Source organism: Toxorhynchites rutilus, chromosome 3, assembly GCF_029784135.1.
Source record: "Toxorhynchites rutilus septentrionalis strain SRP chromosome 3, ASM2978413v1, whole genome shotgun sequence".
In the NCBI taxonomy this organism is placed as follows: Eukaryota; Metazoa; Arthropoda; class Insecta; order Diptera; family Culicidae; genus Toxorhynchites; species Toxorhynchites rutilus.
In genome coordinates, this window is record NC_073746.1 from 183,261,343 (window position 1) to 183,283,880 (window position 22,538).

Consider the following 22,538-nt stretch of genomic DNA (forward strand, 5'->3'; position numbering starts at 1 on the left):
GAATTGCACACAAAAGATTTTATTGTTTTCAACCAGATATGTTTGTGTGGATTTTTTGGGGAGTACTAGCGAATTTACAAGGACCGGAGGAAGACTCGAGTCTCGAGACTCATTACGGTTGAACGCCACATAACACGTTGTTCCCTCAGGCAGGGGAGAAAGAGAAATTGTTGCTCCTAAATGAGGCTTATTTTTATTTGATATAAGGGAATATTATGCTTTGTTCCTTGTGATATGGTTCGTTTTGCCGAGTTTTGAACGGCAGTTACTTTATCTTGTGCCACCATTTGTGTTATCTGTTCAGAACACACATCTTTAGCATCAGGATGCATCAGTTCGGACTACATTGACTACATTTCCCAGTTTCCTTGAAACTTTCTACCCAGTGTTTAAATAGAGTTTCGGACTAGTATAAATTTTTAACAAGTTATATTTTAATTTAAAATTTGTTTTTTATTTTATTATTCAAAAAAAATAATTCAGCTTCAATAAACTTTTTCAATCCATTCCATACCTCGAGCCAACCGCGAGTAATCGGTTACATATTACTAACATAGTTGTAAGCAAACATTGTCAAAATATTGAGCTCCCGGTCCCGTTAGGCTGAATCCATATGAGCCTCAATCTATATATATAAAAATCTCGTGTCACGGTGTTTGTTACCAAACTCCTCCGAAACGGCTCGACCGATTTTGATGAAATTATACTCAAAATACTTGGTAGGTATGAGAATAGGTTATAAACTATACATGATACCGGTAGGATACCGATAACCATACATTTAATACCGAATAGGATCTGGATATTTTTTTTCAAAAATTTGACTTCATACCATACATACAACCTTAAATTTTGACCCCAATTTCCTATTTTTAATTGCGATTTTATTATTTATATAATTTAATAATTTAACCGTTGTTCGTTTTTTCAATAGAACGAATTCATTTAAGTTGTTCAATGACTGATGGCGTAACGCCCGCTTTATTGAACATCCACAAATACACAAGTAACATCAATTCATCTAAAGCAGGGAGCATCGACGACGAGCTGGAAGCCTTTTTGAATGAGCACAATGAGTTATCGAAATTCTTCAAATCACATTTACTCGGATTACAAAATGACAATCACGCTATTGCCATCAACCCTGATAAAACATCAGCTGGAGAGCACGTGTGTAGATCCAAAGCACAAGCGCTGCTGGAATCATGATAGCACGGTGACACGAGAAATTTAATGCGAAGAAAAAACAATAATCTGGAATTCATCGTTGACACACACCGTTCATACGATCCTCGCTATGTTCTTCTTCAATGGCACTAACGTTCCCAAGGTTTGCCTTCTCAACGTAGTACTACTTGCGTCATTTTTATTAGTAAATAGTTGAGATTTCTATGACGAACAATACGCCTTGAATGTATTCTGGAGTGGCGAGCTCAAGAATACGCGTGACTACAGTGCAAATCAGAAGGGTTTCTTTAACGAAAAATCTCTTGCATAAACATTAGACCAACGAGACCCCGTCACAGATACTTAATTCATTATGAACATAATTTCTCACTTTGATTTAATATTTATGAACATGCGACGAAACAAACAGAGGGCGCGCTCGATGGATTTTTATGTTTATCATATGGTGATTTGACATGGCCAAGAAACGCCAATTCAAGATATCGTAAGCTGTGCCAACAATTTATGGTCGACATATACGCGAAGGTAGAGATTGAACGACTGCAATTCTTACTACATAATCAACAAAAGCGGTGCGAGGAATAATACATTTACTTGCGAGACACTATCATGAGCAACGCCGACACAGCTTCAGTTATAGCCAGGCCAAAGCGCAATGCATTGTCATGACATTGCGCGTGTGTTCAAACACAAAATGAAGTTCGATCGTATTCGTCCCCACATATTGTTGGTTGTATTCTGTTGAATGGAAAAAGCGCAATTTAGCATTCTGTTCAAGCTCAAGTCCAATCGAGTTGAGCAAATGTGACAACCTTGCCACGCAATTCGACGTAAACAACATTGGTCTCCATGTTCCATTTCTATGAAGCAAAAATAGTAATGGTTTTTCGGGTGGAATAAACACGCAAAATTTAGCATTCAAACACATTCAAAACAAATTTATCATCCAAACGAAATCGAATAATAATTTTCATTCAAATTTCAACAATTTAGAATTATTTCCGGAATTATGCCGATCAGATAGAGGGTAAATTGAACTACAAATACGGATGACTTATTTTGACCATTGTTTCGCGACAAGGCGAACGAATTTAAGAGTGTAAAAGTCGATTTCGATTGAATTGTAAAATCCGATCACTCATATGCATATATGAATATTGAGTTCTACAAATCGGTGAAGAGTAATAAAAACATCCATGAATAAAGGAAGCAATATGGCTGTGTTTCAAACTTAGATTACCGATGTGAATACTCCTCGATTGAATGACAACGATAAAATAACGCGATTCCAAACAGGCCTATTAATCAGCTCCATTGAAGTTAGTTGGCGTATCGATGTTTTCCAATTTATGAACGAGACCAAGCTGTTTTAAACTAAGCCATGTTGAAAATCACATGCACGTATTTTCTAACAAGGAGACAGCAATAAATATTGATTCTCTATATTTCATTTTTTCTACTTTACGACAAACTTATATTACTTTTTTCAGTTGACGTTTAACTTTTAAGAGATCAAACATGTCAGTTACGTTAATGAAATACACCAAGAAACATCATATAACCTTTCGTTCAAATCATTTAATTCGTTTTTTTATCGGTCACATTCGATTTATTTTAAAGATCGTTAAAATATTCAAACATACTTACAATACATTAGTGTGTTTTATTCAACACCCAAAATATTCACTAGAAATAATTTATTTGGCAGAACAACGTTTGCCTGGTCAGCTAGTAAAAATATATAAAAAAAATATTTTGGATAAAAAAAAATCCATTCCATAGCGATTCATAGATCATTTTGAGAGATATACCTATTTTGTCATTTCACAATATACAACAGTGCATACAAATTTTACAATAAAACGTGTAAGATTCTTTGAAGTTTTCCACACGTGGCTAGGTCTTGTTTTGATTCTTCGGGCGAAATGTTCCCAAAACCGCCTTATTTCGGAATTTGTCAACTGCCCCTACCAAAAATTCTACAATTCTACAATAATTAATTTTGGTGATCAAGTAAAAATTCAGTATCAGTCTGGACGCGGGACTCAACTAGTCAATGACTAAGTTCAACCGATAAAGATATAGATCTGCTTTGTTTAAATTTCTTTTACCTTTTTGCGAATCATATACCATATGGAAGCAGATAACACTTCGAATATCCAACGCTAAATGTATGAAGTTATTTTTTATTTTGTTGATTCCTGAAGTTTCATGTTTCCGGTGCATCAAAAAGGCAGCAAAACGATGTCCGGTGTTATCGGGGCATCACATCGCTGAGTGCGTGCTCGAAGTTACTTGAAATAATTATGTCGGAACCAGGAGTTAGACATCAATTGAATATAGGCTACCCAAAATCAAAATCAATATGGCGTCATTTGTTTATTAACATATCATTTGCTAGGATTGAAATCGTTGAAATCACGGATATAGTAGAAATAAAGAAAAATGCGCTGCTTTATTTCTAACTGCATGAGCGATTTCAATATTTCGGTTTCACATGGAGGTGTTCACATTTAACATGGAGTTTAAAGTTAGCCACTATTCGACTATATAACCGGACCGAGTTGTAAACAACAGTAATTGACAGAACCAAAATGTCAGTGAACCGCAGCAATATTGGGTACACTGGCAACATGAGGGATTTGACGTTTTAGTCATACCCCTGGTCGGAACACATGCTTCGTCAGGTGAAATGGATTGGATTCTTTCCTGGCAGAAGTGTCGCTACAAACTTGTGTGAACTCACATCCTTCTGTCTTAGCAAAATTGAAGAAGACCGACACATTGACGTCATTTACACTGACTTCAAAGCAGCATTCGACAAGGTTGACCATAGTATACTTCTGGCCAAACTAGCAAAACTTGGTTTCTCTGTAAGGTTCGTTAAATGGCTTCGCTCTTATTTCCTTGCTAGAAAACTAGCAGTCAAAATTGGCTCTTGAACCTCAACCTGGTTTGAAAGCAGCTCCGGAGTTCCTCAAGGTAGCAAGTTGGAACCGCTGCTATTCTCACTGTTCATCAACGATACCATCGTGTTTCTTGGAGCCGACTGTTGCCTGGTATATGCTGATGATCTAAAGCTTTACATTGTCGTCAACAGCATTGAAGATTGTCGTAAACTTCAAAACCAGCTTGATAAATTCGCTGCATGGTGTCGAGTAAACAGGATGCAACTAAGCACACCAAAATGCTCTGTCATAAGCTTCCACCGTAAGATGAACCTCTTGCCGTTCGAATACACCTGTCTGGAGGGTCGAAAAAAAATGAATTTCCGTGGATTTTTGCGGATGTTACGAATAATCTGAAGTGTTCGTGTATTTTGGTTATTTTTTAGGGTATATTTGAAGATGTATTTTCCATTTTTTGAGTGGACGAATAATGATTATGACGCTGTTGGCAGCTGGATGCGTGGATGCTGTCTGAAAATCGGTACCTTGCTGGTGGTATCGGTTCTGAAGCAACGGGGTGTCGTAGAACCAATTCCAATTAATATTTTGAATCTTCAGGACAATATCTAAAGCGTTACTTAGGGGTTTTTAAAAATTCGAAGAATTGCCAAAATGTCGACTATTTTTCTTCAAAATAAGTTATTTTTCATGTAAAATCTCTGAATAGCGATTTTAAAAAAAATAGAAAAAATGAGATATCAAAAAACGACTATGTAACACCTTAGATAATTCATTTTTACGTGTTGATAAAAAAATTTCAGCCAAATTGGTCAAGTTGATTCTGTGATATCGATACCACCAGTTGAAATAACATGGTTTCGAGAAAACGCGTTTAAAATTTTTTTTAGCCCTCCACTGACCCCCACACCAGAAGGCTCAGACAAGAAGACCACTGGTCGTGGACACTTACTAACAGAAACAACAAAAAAAAAAAGAAAGCATGGAGAATCTTATTGTAAGCAACAGTGAATTCCCAGTGGAACTTAGTTCCTTTGAAGGGATTCACTACAGGAAAAAAATATATAAAAATGGAATAATTAAAAGATTTAAAAGTAAAAGCATTTTTGCTTCAAACGACTACACTGAACTAAACAACAATAAAAGAAGACAGGAAATTGTTATAAAAGCAAGAAAAATTGTATAAATGGTTAGGCGGTTGGCACAATTACAGAATATATTCATTCACATTCCTGATCATATAGTGTTTCAGCTTGCATTTGAAAACTCTAATATTTGTGACGGCTTTCAAGTCATTAGGAATTGCGTTATACTTGATGATACTCATGATACGTCTAAGACCCAAGTTTGTGTATGCTCTGATTCTCAATAAATCATTGTCATTTCTCGTATTTGTGAGGGTAACCCGAGTCGAAAAACTTATGTTGTGATGAAATCTAGGATTGTGTAAGCTGTTATGAATAAATGCGATTGTTTGAGTGTCGCACAAACCTATAACTGGTATAATTCGGTGATGTAAACATGTATAGAGTGCAATTGTCGGATATAATACAGGAAGATTGAAGATTACTTTTACACACCTATTCTGCAGCGTTTGTACTTTTTTAAGTTTAGATTTTGCAGCATGACCCAAGACAATTATTAAATATTGAAGGATGGAATGGATACACGCATAATAAAATTGCAACAATGCTTCTTTCGGTACGAAACAACGCACTCTTTTCATTAGGCCACATAGAGTCGAAACTTTTTTCGATACATGCTCTATATGAGAATCCCATGAAAGACAGGAATCTAAATGTAGCCCTAAGTATTCGAAAGTTGTAACTTTTTCAATAGATAGGTTCCCGACACGCGGATCGGGGTGTTGAGATATTTTTCTGCGTGGCGAATGAAAAATCATGTATTTCGTTTTAGTTAGGTTCAAGGTAAGACGATTGCCGCTGAAGTATTCCAGGAGAATCGCCAAATCTGATTCTATGTCTACGAGGACTGATTGGATATTAAAACGAGGGTAAAATAAAGCTGAATCATCTGCAGAAAGTCTTGATGTTCCATGGAGCTTCAGATTACCAAAGTCATTGATGAAAATCAGGAAAAGTAGAGGACCTATATTACTTCCTTGTGGAACTCCTATACTAATCTGTCGTAAGTCACTGCGAACACCGTTTATTGAAACAAATTGTTTACGATCAGATAGATAGCTTTTTATTAGATTATTGGCAATTCTCCTTACGCCATAATGATGGAGTTTTTTCAAAAGAATTTCATGGTCAAGTGTATCAAAAGCTTTTTTTAGATCGATAAATAATCCTCCCACGATCTTTTTCTGGTCAATTTCGTTGATTAGTTGATCAGCTAGTTCGGTAATAGCAGTCATTGTTCCACAACCTTCCCGGAAACCGTACTGATACTTGTACATAACATTGTTGGCATTTAAAAAGTTAACCAGACGGTTGGTTAGAAGTTTTTATTTTAAGAAGATTTTATTAATGACAGACAACGTTGAAATTGGTCGGTAGTTCGAAGGGTCGCTCGCATCTCCAGATTTAAACACTGGTAAAACCTTGGCGATTTTCATAGCATTGGGATAAACACCAGTTGTGATTATTTTATTGAAAATTTTTGAGATAATCTCAGAGAACCAGCCCATGTTTGTTTTCAACAGGTCTGCTGGAAAGTTGTCATAACCCTTGCTTTTTTTAGGGTGAAGTTGGCTTATCAAGATGCTGACTTCGCTCACAGTAGCAGGTCTCAGAAAAATAGAGTTAGCAACAGACTTTACTGTTTTCAAATAATCAAAATTATTGTCAGGTAACTGACTGGCCAAATTATTACCAATACTGGAGAAATAGTGATTGAAAACTTTGGCAACATCGAGATCTGAATCTTTGATTTTGCCATCAATTTTCAATTTAATTCTGGCACTAGGTTTAGAGCGACCGAAAATTTCATTAATTTTTTTCCACACGTTGGAATGATTAGAACTTCTAAGGATATTTTCATAATGTTCTTTTTTGCACTGCTTCTTTAGAATTTGGACTTTTTTGGATATATGAATTAGCATTTCTCTAACGTGTATATCATTGGGACAGCTTTTCACTTTTTTAAGATAGTTGTTTTTTATCTGTATCAGCTTCCAAAGACTATAAGTCATCCATGGACAATGCTCACCTTTAATTTTGACGATTTTGGTAAACGTTTTAGTACACTCAGATAACAAATTATTATAGGTTGTGATAAGAGTATTCAGTGTGTCATTCACATCGTTAGTGACTTCAAAATCATGTAAAAATATTGAAAAAAGATTTTCGAGCCTTATACGATCTACTATGGTTATTTTCAATTCTTGTTTACTTCTTCCATTATTCAAAACGAAAGATGAGATAATAGGGAGATGATCGCTGATATCACTGAAAATGGAATGATTCTGTAGATTCGCGGCAAAGCTAATCGGACAGATGAAATGATCTAGAATATTATTGCTTACTATTTTCGTTCTTCTTAGCCAAAATAACACCACCCTTACCAACCCATATGTACTTAATATTTAATAATTCCTGAGATCCTCTGAGCTTTTTGAGCAGTTCCAGTGCTAATGGGGTGAGTTCATCCCGCAAAGTCACATTCATTGCTCTCCCATTATTAACGAAGTTCGGATCAATCAAGGTTGACAGCATGTTACCGAATTGCTTCTTCTTACTCAGCAGTATTTGTTTAGATTCCCTGTCACATAGTACAATTCTTATTGGAATTAACGCAATTCTAGTTTTATTATTAACGAATATTCGCTCAGCAGAAGTAACAAAGTCAGATTTATCTTCCAGTCCTAGACAGTTGAGAACTTTTTCAATAATCTGGGTCACATTCTCATTAGGAACTGTTCGTATGCCCAGACTACAATGTTATTGTCAACAGCTGCTTTATCAGACTTGTCGACATTTGCTTCCAATTTGTAGACCATATTTTTTAACTCGTTTTGCGACTTTTTCAAACCTTCCACTTCATTTTTTAACTTTTCATTTTCTAGTTTAAGGTCTTTGAAATCAGTCACAATCTCATCGAACTTAGCAGACAAGAACTCCTGAGATCTTTCTATCGTGGTAGTGATCAGTTTGATTTCAGTCGAGACAGATTGCATTTCATGAGCAACCGACGATGAAATGGTTGCTTTCATTTCAGCAGCGAAAGAAGACATTAGGGACTTGTAATTGTCTTGCATCGAAATAATTCGTTGGTAGATCGCAGCGCAATCAGCCGTGCAAAAAAACTCTTTTTCTCTCATACGACGAATTGCATTCCCTACATAGTTTTTGCATCTGAAGTGAGCACTTGAAAAACAATACATACAACTTAACAGTTTGGAACCATCAGTTTCTTACAGACAGTTACAGACAGTACAGATGAATTCGTCATTTTTTTCCATTGGAATGCTTTGAAAGTAAGCCTGAACAGTAACAACAAGAATGTAAACAAATAATATAAATGATCAGCAAAACATTAACACTGGATCTATTCGCGCTAATAGTTTGGAAAAAGAACAGTCATTTGAAGTTAACACATGTACGTCGAACAGAAAACAACAGTACAAATGAAGTAAAGCATTCACGGCTACTGAATGGACCGAACGTTGATGTCTGTTTTCCAACCTACCAGACTAAACCACTCAACCACTAACACAGCAATTTGCTCGTCAAATGACTGTTCGGAAGGTATCACAAATGTAGCGCTTATGTTGCAGGAGCAGACCATAAAGCTCCACCGAAGAACTTTTGTCGAGTTGCTTAACGTTTGTCTAGTAGTTTGTCAATAGCAATAGCACGAAAAGCTGTCGAAAAAGGTGGTATCGCAAAATGTGTCTATAGGTGTACTTACGAATAGCTTCTACTCAATTCGGACCAACTTCACCTTGTAGAATCCTTCATTCATGAATAGGAGAAAACACATCAGCAACAGCAACAAAACACAAAGCGATACACAGCTTGACAATAGCACTAAACAAATGCTCTGGCGATTGTGAAATTCAATTTCTTTTTAAGCACGTATATACGAATAATTCATCGATAAAAACACACTTAGTACACAAAAACAACGTTATCACATAAAATGTATGCACTTGTTAGGTTTATACTTAAGTTTAACATAGACAATTCAACAAAAATACGCGGACAGAAAACAGATATGTGCCAACCAAAAGCAACCAGTGATGCCATGTATGTAAATTGGTGCAGCAATACTATATCCCTTGAGGTGACTCCATACTTTTGGCTGTAACTTTCCAACGAATTCAAATATTCAAATATAATTATTTTAGAACAACGTTTCTGAGGGCATAAACTTTTCAAAAATGCAAAAAACAAAAAGTCTGGCAGCTAATTTGGTCGGGTGAATATCGGGACTCATCAGTAGTCATACACGTCTTTTATGAAAACAAGCGAAGATCCGTGATTGTGAAACAAAGAGGCTTCAGTAGACATTTCAACACTCCCCGCTCAGAATCGGTCCCCTATGCCTAAAGCAACGCGAACATGGTTGACCCATATAACTGCCACAGGAAGCTCTGAAGGACAAAATTGGAAGGCATAGGAGTTGAAAAACACCTGGAAATGTGGAACGAGTAAGAGTTTTAGTTTAGTAGTCACCGAGACGGTTTGTGCACATATTAGGTTGGGGAGAAAGTTTTCCATTATTTTCTCATTAGCTGGCTTTACTGATCAATATCTCGCGTAATATCGATCATATAATAGGTTCATTGTAAAGGTGACATTTCGCACCAAAAAAATAATTTTTATCTGTTCCATTCAGTTTTGAATTACAGAGTGTGAACAATGGAGGTCAACAAAGGGAAAGTACGGTACCTTTTACACCTTCCCTTTCATAAAGGCCAGGCAGCTGGAATTGTGAATGGTGTTTATGGGGTCGATACTGTAACAGAAAAAAGTGCAATTTTTCATTTCTATACTGGGGTGTAAGTTCAAAGTTTCGAAAACGAAAGCGTTACGCCGGAGACCGAGATTTTGAGTGTTAATAGCTCCTAAACAACTGAACGAAATGGTATGATAAACACTTCATTCGAAAGATAAAATGTCTACGATTTATATGTTTGTTACTTTTTTATCCAAAAACTTGTTCCAATAGTCCTAAAATTGCTTTTAAAACAGGCTATTGAAATCACACCAATCGGTATATAAGCGAGTGCTTCTCGGAAATCCACTCAGTTATGATTGCGCAACGATTGAGGTACGATCGCAGGAATGGATAGATGTTTCCCTAACACAGACTTCAACACCATGAAGCCTGTGGAAATCGGCATAGAAAATTAGATGCAAGCAACGGGTACTTTTGTACTCGTTTGCGTTTTTGCAAATTGGAATGTTCCCCTAACTTTTGTACTGGCTTCCATTTTTGGAAGCTGGAATGTTTCCCTAACACAGACTTCAAAGCCATGGAGCCTGTGGAAATCAACATAGCAAATTAGATGCAAGCTGCGGGTACTTTTGTACTCGCTTGCGTTACTGGAAATGGGAATGTTTCCCTAACACAGACTTCAAAACCATTGAGCCTGTGGAAATCGGCATAGCAAATCAGATGCAAGCAGCGGGTACTTTTGTACTCGCTTGCGTTTCTGCAAATCGTAATGTTTCCCTAACACAGATTTCAAAACCATGGAGCCGGGGAAATTGGCATATAAAATTAGATGCAAGCAGCGGATACTTTTGTACTCGTCTGCGTTTTTGCAAACCGGAATGTGTTTTCCCAATACAGATCCCGAAACCAAGAAGTGGGAAAATCGGCATTGCAGATACATTCAAGTTGGCAATACTTTTGTACTCCCAATGCATTTTTACACTCCGGAATTCGTTTTGTTAACACAGTCTACAAAAGCGGGTACAAATGCAACGGTTTGGCTCGATTATTCAAGATTGCATTGGAAGATATCTCTTCATGTCGCCAGTTTACTGAACTTCTACGCATATCGTTTGATGATTAGGTAAAATGTTGATAACTATTTGCAGCGATAACTACTACCATAATGCATGAATTGACTTAAATTGGGATTTGTTTGCAATTGAATTCGTAAATAGTTTTATTCATTCACTAGTTTAATCAATAATTTAATCAAAACGATGAGGATGATTCGAGGTGGGATTATTGCTAATTGAAGAAATACAATTGATTACTAAGTCAGCGGCAGTCCTACGCCAACCTTGCGGTTATATCATAGGTATAACCCATCCATAGTTTTTATTTTATTTTTTTTAATATTTAATTATAATTTTTATATTTTTTTTCAATTCAATACACTAAATTTAGATCTTTACAGTCAATAAATGGACCTTTTGAAGTTATCGATTGACCAGAAACATCAAGAATTGGCCAACAGAAGAAATTTTGTGTTCCATCAGGCCAATGCAAGGCCACACCACTCCGGGAGCTTGATCGGGTTGTTTTAATGTATCCAGCATTTAGTCCGAACCTGGCACCAATCAATTACCACCTTTATCTAGCATTGAAAAACTTTCTAAGTGATAATAAATTGGTTTTTCTCCAATAAGGACCAAGAGATCTACGAAAGAGGTGTTATGAAGTTACATTCAGAATGGCTACAAATTATACAATAAAACAGTGCATATTTGACCCAAATCGGACAATCCGAGGCATATTAAAAAAGATTTTGAATATCACCCAAAAATAATGATTTTTTTTTCTCGGGTGCTGAAACGTGTTTATTGAGTCGTTCGAATAGGAAAAAGTCGCAGGGAGCCAAACCAGGTGAACTCGGTGGTTGCTGAATGGTATTCGTTTCGTTTTTAGCCAAATGTTCACGATTAACGATGGCATTGTGTGCATTTGCAAATTGTACAAAATCGAGACGCACACAATAGTAGATGTACTCAATACAGCGTAACTTTCAGAAATGTAAAACTATCACACTACAAATTTTATAGAAGGGGGTCTCCGTAGCCACATTGGTTGCGCGTTCGCTTAGTAAGCGATCGATCGTGAGTTCAAAACTCAGGGCCCTCATTGACCATCTTTGTGTTGTTACAGAATAGCTACGTCCACGCAACAATCATCAGCGATGGAGATCGATCCACGGTCGAAATAAGATCGATTCATCCATACAACTACTCTGCTCTGCAAGACACATCGGGCTGCTGTTCTATAAATAACTCAACAATGATCAATCAACTGTCTCCGCTGTCCGGTGGTCTCACTGGATAATGGAAGAACAGAAGGAATACTCTTACGCCTAAATGGCTACTGTGTGAATGTACCATAGAAGGAATACTGGCGAATGGCAACTGTGTAATGTGCTAATTATAGATATGATAACCATGTGACATGTACACGATTAAAATTCGGCTCCTTTACTGCTAAAATGCTAATGAGCCTTAAATGAATAAATAAATAAAAAAATTTAAAAAACTTTTTTATAGAATGTCAATCACAGATGTGTCAACTTACAAAAAAAATTGGGTGACTGAGAGCGCCACACAGAGGTGTTGTCGGAAACTTTTTTGATTAAGGTAGCATTGTTACAACAATACATTAAAGTTCCATCTCTATAAAATCATATCAACTCAGGAATTAAATGTACGTAATCATATCTGTCGCAAAAGGCATTGCTTCAGACAATCCCTCTACATGGGTTTTTCGCGAGTAATGAAGAGGATCGCTTCCACCGGAGTGGGGTTACACACAAGCAGAACTTTCGATATTGGGTGGCTGCCAATCCAAGGAAACCCAATGTACTATATTTACACTTTCCAAAGGTTACAGTACACAATTTGTTAACCGTTTCAGCATCTGATTCCGATTCAGCGCATGGAACGTTTACAGTCTTTGTTTCATTTCACTGAGCGATTGTTTTCAAAAAAAGATGTTTTTTTCAAATGTTTCCTCCGAAGTGATTTTGCTCTTGAACTTTGTATCGAGCAAAAACGTTTTGTGTGACATCAGCTTGCTAGTTGGAGCGGGACTGAGTATGAGAACGAACGAACGTGATGAATTATAGAGGTTTTAAACTTTTCAGTTCATTCACCTCTAACTATTTATACAGAAATTTGTTGAGTATGAGTAATCGTGAATTGTTTATTTATACCCAATAATTTATAAACGGGCGGGGCTATTTTGGAATCCCTCCTCACTCCACGGTGTCCATGCGAACGAGCGCTGCATTTGAATTTCGCAGTGATATAAAGAAAAATAAACCTCACGACTTCACTCGTTACTCGGTATCGAAAGCACAGATAGATGAGCACAGAAATGCACGGAACAAAGGTATGGTAAAATGGACACGATCCCAATTTTTACTAACGTAAACAGTTTATGGATTAAGGATGTGTAATGTTTAACATATCAAACAATTCTCAGAGAATTCCCTATTCGTTTGGTATGCAAGTCATGCCAACTCCCGTTGGCAGCAAAAGTAGTTATTAACGTTAAAACTATTTCATAAAAACGTGACATGTTTTCTAATTGGCTCTATTATAGAAGGACATTATTTTGACGTAGGACTAGTTGATTCAGGTGAAATATAGAAGGCTAAATTTATCAAAACTGTAGAAAATCTTTATGATACAGTATTGGAGTACATCGAAAAATGGAAATCTAGTCTAGGAGAAACATAATAATATTATATTGAAGTCCATTCCGGAATTGTCAGAGATTCGAAATGGTATTAGTGTTGGTGTTGTGCCAACGGAATAATTTTCACTTTGGTGAATAGTCTCTGAAAGGTTTGTGTTCATTGGGAAATTAAACAACATAAAAATTAGCTCTTCTAAACTAAGGATTTTATCCTCTTGCTACAGTTGAAAAATTTAACTTAAGCCTGAATGCTGAATGCTGCATCGCAATCTGTGCGCTCGTATTTGAAATGGGCAATATTTGCGCCCACCAATCAGCATCGCTCTTGTAGTTGTGTTGGCTGTCACTCGCTCGTTTCGTTATTCTCATTTGGCCTTACGCGAGGTTGTTGGATGTTGCATGTTAGAACATGTTTTTATACGTTATCCTGCTGATATAGGGGGGAGGGGGGATGATTGGTAGAAGTGCATTATTTTGCCTTATTGCGAAATCCAGGAATTACAGCATTACATGAATTATAAATATTATTATTATTATTCCTTTATTAATTAGTAACTTAAGATCTACATCTTTTAAACTGTTACAATGATATCAACTGTGACAAATACTACAACAACCTAAAGTAAATTTGAAATTTGAATAACAAACATAATTACAATACAAACATTTTGATTTCTAATTTAAGTGCTCAAAACATCTCTTCCTAAACAAACTCTCAGATCTGATCGTTGTCAGCTCATTTGGAGAAGAATTCCAAAAAGCGATACCTCTAAAGAAAAACGAGTTTCCATAGTGTGCGGTTCGATGACGAGGCAACATAAACTTTTTTGATCGTGTCCCTCTCAAAGGGTTTAGCTTGGAAAACAAATATTCAGGCGTTCCACATTTTATTAGTTTGAACAAAAACAGACTACAACGTAATTTACTGAAATTTTCAAACGGACATCCAATTAAGTGGCTTTGTAGGTGCGAAACATGTGAATATCTGTTCAAATTGAACACATATCGTACGCAAGCATTTAGTGCAACGCGTAGTCGTTCACAAGCATTGACTGATGCTTGCATCAACCATAGGTCACATGCAATGAAATGTGGGAAAATTAGACTCTTAAACAATTTTAATTTGGTACCCCTACTCACAAGCGATGCTTTCATTTGAAGAAATCTAAGTTTTGCATATATGTTTCCACATTGGTGAAGCACCAAACTATCCCACTTGAAATTGGATGTGATTTTAAACCCAAGACAGCTGGCGGTTTCAACGAATACTAGTGGGGTAGTATTCAAAAGTAGACAAAGTTTTTGAACATTTGAATTGTTTCCATTCAAAAGCATAGCATACGATTTTGCGATGTTTAATCTGAGATTATTTTTTTCTGACCAATTGTACATGTGTCTGAGATCTTCATTTATTTTCCGAGTAATATCCTCCAGTTTGCAGTCAGAACAATCGAAGTAAAGTTGAACATCATCAGCGTATATATGTATACTGCAATACTGGAGAATGGTAGGAAGATCGTTTTTATAAAGCGTAAATAAGATAGGTCCCAAAATCGATCCTTGAGGAACTCCAGACCTAATTGGCAATAGATTCGAAAAACTATTATTATTGAAAACTTTCTGATAGCGTCCAGTCACGTAGGACTCAATCAAACGAACAGAATCTGCAGAAAACCCAAAGTTATTAAGAAGCTTTGCACATAGTACTTCGTGAGATATTGTGTCAAAAGCTTTTGAAAAATCTAGTAAAATCAGGACTACTGACTCTCCCTTATCCAAAATAATACCTATATCATCAAAAACTTTTAGCATAGTAGTTTTGGTGCTATGTTTTGAACGATATCCCGACTGAAACTTAGTGAGAAGTTCATGATTGTGAATATAACGACAAATTTGGGATTTTAAGATACGCTCAAGTACTTTTGATAAGGCACACAGGATACTTATAGGGCGAAGGTTGTCAAGCGAATTTCCTGATGCTTTTTTCTTGATAGGTATAACTTTCGCACATTTCCACACTAAAGGAAATCTGCTTGAGCGAATAATTGCATTGAAAAGGTAACCAATTTGGTCGAGAACTAGAGGCAAAATAATTTTGATAAATTTCAATGGTATTTCATCTAGTCCTATTGCATCTGATTTTACTTCATATATCGCATTGACAACCTCAACTTCATTAATTACATTGAAGTGAAAAAAAACTCCTTAGATGTCGTGCTACCACTGAAGAATCACTGACGATGTTTGTAGAAAAATTATTCGCAAATGATTGATTGATCTCATCGGCATCAAAGCAGTTGGAAACATCAGTGGATGTTTTGATAATCCCATGATTTCGAAGCCTTTTCCACAGTTCTTTGGGTGGCAGCAGAGGATTTATCCTTTCATTGAAGTATTGAGCTATTGTAGTACGAATCACTCTATTACGAAGTTGTTTAAACAAATCATGATGCTTTTCTAAACGGGTAGCTTTCCATTGCTTGAATGCCAAATCACGGCCAATCATGGCTCTGCTAATCGTTACATTGAACCAGGGGTTCGTTTTTTGTTTGGGAACATATGTTTTGATAGGAACGTATTTCTCGAAGAGATATTTGATTCTTTCATTGAGAAAATCCGTCATAGCGTCACAATCAGTTATACCATAAAAACTATCCCAATCAATAGCATTACATGCTTCTCTTAAGCCATCAACATCCATGTGATTGTAGTCGCGGAATCTAACGACTCTCACATTGTTTACTGTATTGAAGTTCAACGATGCAAATATAATGTCGTGATTAGAAAAAACGGGGGCTTCAATCTGGTTAAATTTAAGAACGCTAGATACACTATTTGTCAGCATTAGATCTAATTGTGAACAACCGTTTCTGTAGAAAAAAGTTGGCTCGGTTCCTACATTGTGCATATCGTAAGTCAGAAGAGCGTCTTTAAGTCTTAAGCTTCTCTGTGGATCTAGCATGTTTGTGTTAAAATCTCCGAGAAAAAAAAAAGATAATTGTAGTAAGGGCCGAGCTCAGTAAGCAGTGAGCTTATTTCGCTAGAGCAGTCAGTTTCAGGAGGGTTATAGAATGCTCCCAGTAAAATTTTGCTGTTATCAAGCTCTAATTCCATTAGTAAATATTCAGTTTTAATTATATTACTCTCAACCACTGATTTTTTTAGTTCTTTGAATTTTATTCCAGTCTTCACGTACACTAATACGCCCCCTCCCAGCCGACCAACTCTATCGTTGCGGACTGCACTGTAACCATTCAAATTTATAACTTCATCATCGACAGACTCATTCAACCAGGACTCACTTATACATATAATGTCGACACTTGAAGTGTGCACAATTTGCTTCAATTCATCGAGTTTTACCAAACGTCGAGCACACACGCTTTGGCAATTGATGGAGCACACAGACAACTTCCCCGCGACTAACGCAGATTTCATGACTATCCCTGGAATACACAGGGTCGTGGAGGTATCGTTCCTTATCGTGTCATCCATGATCGCAGTTATGAACGTAGAGCATTAGAAAGAGATATGTTTTGAGCAATTCATTGGCAGTAACCGATACAATGTCTATTTCCATAACTATTCTAAAAATCTCAAACACAAGATGCAAAAAAACATAGAAATCTAAATAAAAAAAAATCGCCAAAATTCATCATTCAACTTCAGAAAAAAAAAATCAACGTTAGCATTATCAATGATAGCAACAACAGGCAGCAACCACAATAACAGCAGCATTAGGTACAACAGTATCCATCTCCATCATCATCTGGTACATTATGGTACAATACTACAGTCGATCTAATTCGTTTTCCGATGATATCCTCATCTCACGATCACCTAACTTCTGCCGAATGTAAACAGTTCCATCTCTTGTATACACCGTCTGCAGTTTTCCATCCTTTTTCAGTTGAAGCGCTTTCTTCCGAATATTCCTGGATGCCTGAGTGAGATTTTCATTCACATAGACTCGTTTGTTGACTGAGAACCCAATGTCCGATAACGATAATGAGCGAGACTGAAGATACCGAGAGAAGAATTCGTTTCGTTGCGTGTTGAAGGCGAATTGCAGCAGAATAACGTATATGGAACCATCGCTCAATCTCCCTTTGGAAAGGCGGCGGATATCTAGTAGAGGAAAACCTTCCTCTGTATATCCGAGCTTGCGACACCATCCATGCACATATTGCAGCAGATTCTCCCCTTTGACGTAATGCACACCACTGATGACGAGATCGTTTCTTCTGGTCGTTCTCTCCAAAGCTTGTGATGCCTCAACTTTGTTGTTCTGCACAGATTCGGTCAACTCACCCACGATGTGTTTGGTTTCCTCTCTCAGTTTCTCGATATCAGCTGTGACATCCGATTTTAAATTCTGCATCTGAGTGGTGAGTTTATCTCCCAATTTTTTAATGTCATCTTTCGTGCTACGCTGGTATGCGTAGAACTGGGATTTCATCAAGTTCGCGAGCTCAGAAACCGTCATATCTTTGCTTTCACTTGATTTTGGAAGAGAGTTACTACGAAGGCGTTTCGCTCCCACTTCTTCGTCAGATATTTCTTCGATTGTATACTAACGGGCGGCGATCAACCTTCTCTTGTTTCTCCGATCTGCTCGAAATATGGCTATTCTTCCACAGGTGTATTGTAGAAAATCCACTCAAACAAATGTTGATTTTCAGCGAAAACACCGACCTGATCACCGAGATCAATCCACAGCAATAACGATGCCACAACCACAATCCGACGTTTTGACGATTTTTAGTGGTAAATTACAACGGAAATAATGTAATAAAAAGAAGGAACATTTAATTCGTTTCAGTTGCAAATCGTCGTGTATCTTCGGAAGAAGAGAACAAATTTCTGAAATTTAGGAAATATTATATTTTGTGTTTGCCAATTTTTATGATAAAATATCCAAAAATCTTAATCTGCTTCGTAAAGTCACTTCAGCATCGAAATTTTTCTTCTTTGTAGAGAACAAAGCAGGGACAGCTAAGAATGTTTGATTGATTTGTTTTATTCTCGGTTTTATTCAATCCCTAAAATTATTCAAAAAATGTTTTGTGTAGTTTGTTTTGTTTACGTGTCCCTTTTCTATTCCTAGCTATTTCGTCAGCCTACATATACGACCAAATTCAACGTTGAAATCTCGATTTCGGTGGAATTGTAAACATTGTATCTAACTGCCTATGCTTCCAATAACCTTTGTTCGACATAAAGTCATCTGCTTAATGTTGTATATACACTGTGCCGCTTGTCACTTATCAGAAGACTCAATACAGTGTACAGTAGTTTCGAATCCGCAATTACAGTAAGCCAATCGCCGGAGAGACAAACCATTCACATTCATATCCAATCAAATAACACGACTACGCTAGCTGGTAACCTCCTGTGTAAAACAAGCTACACCCATTTGTGACTACCGTGTGTGTTTCTGCTATCTGGTTGAACCATTATCTACACTGAAGTGCCATTCCATCCTCTGGTCGATCGGTAAAATAATCATTATTTTTTATGAGATTTGCAAGTAGTTCTCTACCAGCAGGTACGCCCCTTTGATGGCAAAATAAACACCGCAGCTAAGCTAGCGTTAGGCAGCTCCAGAATGGTTACACCACTGATGGTCAATTACCCGACAACCTAATGTGTGTGTGGCGGTGGAATATTTGTTCAACGAATCGGAAACTACCTCCTGGATCATCTATTAGCCCATCAGTGACCGCAATTCAAAAAGCTTAGGCCATTCTGCGAAAGAAAGTGGTGCAGTCACTGGAAGGCTAGCGTAATTAAGTTGGAATATTTTTCTCTGGTTTCTTGATATCAATAGCGGATGCCGCCAGTAACACCTATGCGTATTCAAATACTCGACGTGATCATTTAATTGGTTTGTGGTTTAGACAATTTCACAATTTCAAATTAATTGACACTTATTATTTGTATTAATTACAAATCGACAGTGGAACCACTACACTTTGCAACGCTTTGCAGCGTAGATTTAGTACAGAAAAAGGAACGAATGTCTACATTTTAAAACATTGTAGCATTTTAAATACTTTAACAAGAAATCGTAACTGATGGGACGCTTGCAAACAACCAATGTAAAGCACCGCAAATTTAATGCTTTTGGACTCGATTAAAATTAATTAAGCATACATTTTACCTGGAATGAACGCTCGTCATTCGCATCGGTTTGGGTTCATTCGGTGAAGCAAAATGTAAAAACAAAATGTTATTTCTTCTTCCACCAAGAGTCGAAAATATATCTTGCGACTAGTCCTGTGGACAGCCTGATGAACGGACGAACGCTGATTGGTAAAATATAAACCGAGCAAGACAATTTTCTTCTTGGTTTATTACCATTAATTTATGAAATATAGTAAATAAATAATTCTATAATTGCTCATTATCTGTTTGCTTGGAGGAGCTGAGCATCTCATGCGAACCAGGTGAGCCTGCAGACCACACACGGAGCGAAATCTCTAGGGATGATGCGTTCATAAGTTGTCTGGTCATATTACGGTCAGCTGGTAATTAGTACCTGTGACTCGTGTTTGTGCAAATATTAACGATCTTTATCGACAGCCAGCCATCGGGTATAATAAGCAAATCTTGTCTGGAGAATCATACGCAATGGTAAGTCGTATCCTGCAGTCCCGTATGAGGCTGTTTGTTTTTGCGGTTTTTATTACCATACATTGAGGGTGGGGAGATGTTTGTCTTGCGTTGTTCGGTGGATTTCTCCTACAAGTGAACCAATGGATCTTACCAAATCGAACAATTGAACTCTTCCTTGTTGATTATTTTTTTATGATAAGACAACATATTTAAATATTCAAATAATCATGCATCAGACATTCTGATTATTTCAGTTTCATTATTGTAGAGCGGCTTATTAGCTTCTCGAGTGTTCATTTGTGTACGTTCATAGTCTAGATTGTATTCAGTTAAAATATTCGTACCATACAAGCTACCTAACGTCTGTTCTTATGTGACTACAATCTTACATTTAAAATCCCTGCAATTGACTTCTCTCCCCTGGTTGGCCTCGAAGGCAACAACAAAACATACGCTCCCAAGAGAGAGACTATAAATACTTTATTAACTGCTCGGTTACAGATGCCTAATAAATCATTCATTGATTGACTTCTCCGACCGAACCCGTCGTCAGTTTGTCTCTTAATAAATAAATACGATTGTTATCGAATAACATTCTCGTTTGATCCTGCATGGCATCATCCGACCCGGCGAAAGCAAGGGAACTCTCAGTGTGTGTCTTCATTCAATTCTATGCGACAATGTTTTGTCAACATCTGTTGTTTACGCGCCTTGAGTCATACCGCACAGGATGTGTCGAATGTTTCCTAGCTATGAGACACGACTATGGATATAAAAACTACGAGGGTGGGTGGTAAACAGCGACGGCAACGTCATGAGCACGTGTTGTCGTTTAACACACCGACCCCAGAGATCTCGACTCGAAATGTCCCTTTTCCGAACGATATCGTGAACGTGATCTGATATTTTATTTATTGCCTGTTTCCCTCGGCCCCTTTTTTATTGACGAAGACAAGAACTGTTTGCAGTGGCATTTTCCGCTTTGGTTTCTAGGGTTTGTCACATGAAACCACCGGCATCGGAAGAGACCGGTTTTATCAAAGGAATCATATCAGACGTTGTGTGCGTGCGTTGGAATAGAGAAGAATCATACACCCGCACTGTGAGGAGTCATATCGGACTGACAGTTCGGAGACTGTGGGAAAACATCTTCCTTCGCATTAATAATAAAAATAACATAATTTGCCTTAAATAGAACAATCCTCGTTCACCAAACAAGACTTACTCGTTTACTTGCTTGTTCTGGTCAATTGGTTTACGTTTCGTTGCATTGTTTCCATTAGTTTACTCATTTGACAATAACAGACTCATGAACAGTGGTATGTTTTCGCCATAGCAGCTGGATATGTTGTTCATTTTGTCTAAGGGGCCTGCCCGGGTAAGGGAGTAAAAAGTGCCCCCAAACTAAATCACTAGCTGTATGGCAAATATTGTATAGGGTACTAAATATGAAATTTTGACAGTAGTACCATATATTTGAGTTCTTATATGGTACAACATAGGATCTATGGTGAAAAATGCACCTTTTCGTTTTTTTCACGCCATTCTTAATAACTTTGAGACAAAAATATGGAAAAAAATACTGAAAGTACATCTTGCGAAGGTGTATCGATCAATATTTTCAAACAATTTTTTCATCAAAAAATCAAATACTAAAAAAATTAACTAATTTTTATTTTTATTTCGAAAAAGTGTTTTTCGCGGTACAAAAAAAAAATTATATATATTTTCAGGTACTTCGAAATTTTGAAAAAAAATTTATTACTTTGAGACGTGTCCATACCACTCCACACAGCATGGAAAATTTTAAATGCTATTTATTTCATTTATTGTCACTTACAGTTTCTCTACATAAAATAGTCCCTCTTTTGTAGGCGTACAATACATTACTGCGCAATAGACGAAAAGTTTGTTTGATCAGCGGAAAAAAAAACCTTAAAACCACATTCAAAACACTTACAATTTCTTACAATCAAAGTACTTGCTTTGATTATGCTACCGTTTCCATTCACTTGTCAAATTTCAGCAGGATTTTTTTACGTTAGGTACATACGATTCAACAATAAAGGGAGATGACATAAAAATTCAAGTTGAGCCGTATTTTTTTCCGAATCACGCCCACTTACCTTACTAGCAGTGATATTACCAGCTGCATCCATGCGGTTATTATGAAATACGGGCATCTCGAACGAATCACGTTTTGTCTGGACAAAACGCGGCGCAGAATAAAAA

General features: G+C 36.9%; 1 protein-coding gene across 7 annotated transcripts in view; it reads right to left on the reverse strand.

The window, feature by feature from the left end:
* The window catches only part of LOC129778619 (protein Wnt-1-like), an 89,724-nt gene that overhangs the window by 16,168 nt on the left and 51,018 nt on the right, over window positions 1-22,538 (reverse strand). The window contains exon 1 of one of the 7 annotated variants that reach the window (XM_055785642.1): window positions 8,970-9,276. The exons of the other annotated variants lie outside the window; for them this stretch is intronic. The gene's annotated coding sequence lies outside the window, so the exon portion shown is untranslated. Of the gene's footprint in view, window positions 1-8,969; window positions 9,277-22,538 lie in introns of those variants that run through there. 7 annotated transcript variants of the gene reach the window in all.